Source organism: Propithecus coquereli, unplaced genomic scaffold (assembly GCF_000956105.1).
Source record: "Propithecus coquereli isolate 6110/MARCELLA unplaced genomic scaffold, Pcoq_1.0 Scaffold195, whole genome shotgun sequence".
Lineage (NCBI taxonomy): Eukaryota > Metazoa > Chordata > Mammalia > Primates > Indriidae > Propithecus > Propithecus coquereli.
In genome coordinates this window covers 2,862,264-2,864,293 of record NW_012144411.1, presented here as the reverse complement: position 1 = coordinate 2,864,293, position 2,030 = coordinate 2,862,264, and the positions used below count along the sequence as shown (strand labels likewise).

The 2,030-nt window shown below is 34.8% G+C and overlaps 1 pseudogene; it reads right to left on the bottom strand.

Moving 5' to 3' along the window:
- Positions 1-1,513: 1,513 nt before the first annotated feature.
- Positions 1,514-2,030, bottom strand: part of LOC105809473 — a 2,943-nt pseudogene continuing 2,426 nt past the window's right edge.

Here is a 2,030-nt window from a genome sequence, read left to right as displayed (position 1 = left end):
ATTATCCAAAAGAACTATTTCAGAGAACAGAAAACTAGCCAGGAAGAATGAGTTGATGGGAAAGAAGCATCCAAACGATTATTTTCTCTTTATCATTTATTAAAGGAATCATTATGCAGTAAAACATAAAGAGTAAAAGTGATATTGAATTAAATGATTTATTTTGGCATGTTGTTGGATCATGTAGAGTGGTAGCAGACAAAGATTTTACTTCACCCATCCAACTGAGGCCAAAAGCTGGTGTTACATGGAGTTCTATTTGTTAAGTGCCTTAGTTTATGTATTATAATACATATATACACATATATTTTATTCAAATCATACTTTAAAAGTTTATAAAAATAGTTTGTTGAATTTATATTTTAAGACATGTCAGGATGGTCCAAATCTAAGGTTCATTATGTAGTGATATCCTCTCGTGTCCTATTGATAGTTTCTGTGAGTCCCTGATTACGACAAAACATGTTGACTCGATTCTCACGGTGGTACTGTATAGTAATAATACTTGAGAAATTAAGCACTTTCATTCATACAACACTCCTATAAGATGAGCTTTACGTATAGATTATTAAGGTATGTGAACTCCCACTACCAGCAGCAATGTTACTGCTACCACCCATAAAAACAAATAGGACTCACGCTGTCCTATACAGAGTGTCTAAAATAGCCTGAAGGACGTTGATTCAAATTGACTGCTATGTAGATTAATTTCCAATTAGCTGGGAGTTGATCCAAATGATAGAGGTGTTAAAGGATAAAAGAATAAAAAGAAATTCAAATATTCTGAAAATAATTTACCTGTGCTATACAAAAAACTACACACTCACATAGACATTGGCTCTTCATGCTTGGAGAGCTAAGGAAAAGCAGATGAAACTGCTTTGTTTGCTCATTAGCTTTAACTTTATTGTAGTTGTTAATATCCATGCTGATGCCTGGCAGGCAAACCCTGATTCTGGAGACCTGGTAAGCAGCCATCTTAGCTCAAAGAACCTGACCTGATTCACGGAGACAATAACTATTGGGCCTCATATGCCCCTGGCTGCTAGAGTTAATAATTGTATTCTTTTTCATGCTTTCAGAAGCTGATCACATTTGTTATATTCGTTTTATTCACTCATTCATCAAAAATTATTTTACTATTTTTATCAGTTCGTATTTCTAGTAAATTTTTTGCTGACATTAATTTTTACCTTTTTTTGGCATTAAAAACACCAAATTTAATTTAAAGAAAAAAAATCAGAAACTGTATGGAAGAATAATAGAGCAAACCAACTCCTGAAAAAGAGTTCTGCACCTTGGTGATCACATTCATTGGAAGTGTTGGAGAAAAATAAAAATGATATTTCGCTTAAGATGTTGCATGAGTTGTCTGCAAATTAACTAATTTCAGGAGTGAAGATTCCTTGGGTCATTTTTTAATATCAAAATGTATCCAGGTTTCTCTTTTGAATGTCTTCTACATCTAAAAGAAGCAATTATACAAAGTCTCCTTCAGCATAAATTCTTTGTTTCAGCCAACTCTCAATGGAGGGGCAACCAGGACCACACCATCTCCCCCGGAAAATGAGCATTGGAATATTCCATTGTGTTGATTTATATATCTCTTCATATGTTTCTTCATCAATTTCTATAGTAGTCACAGTCTCTTCCACATCTGCCAGTGTCATACTTAGATGTTGTTGATCATAAGCATGTAATCTGCCTCAAAGCTCTCGGGCATTTCTCATTTTCACATAAATTCGCTCATCTAGGCTGAGCCTGGTAAGATCCGAGGGCTCCTCTACAGCATTGGTAGTTCGTTGCTGATCCACGTCATCCACTATGTTTCAAACCCTGTGTCCTTTCCCCTAATTCTTACCTTTTTGAAGCTGTTCATCTCCTTATTAATTTTATTAAAGTTATCTTTTAATAGGAATAAGGAATAAAAGGGATAGGACTCAGAAACCATCTATGTTCCAAACAGAATATTGGAGTTCTTCTTTATTCAGATTATCTCTCCACAGACATTCCTCCCCTGTTCCCAGAGC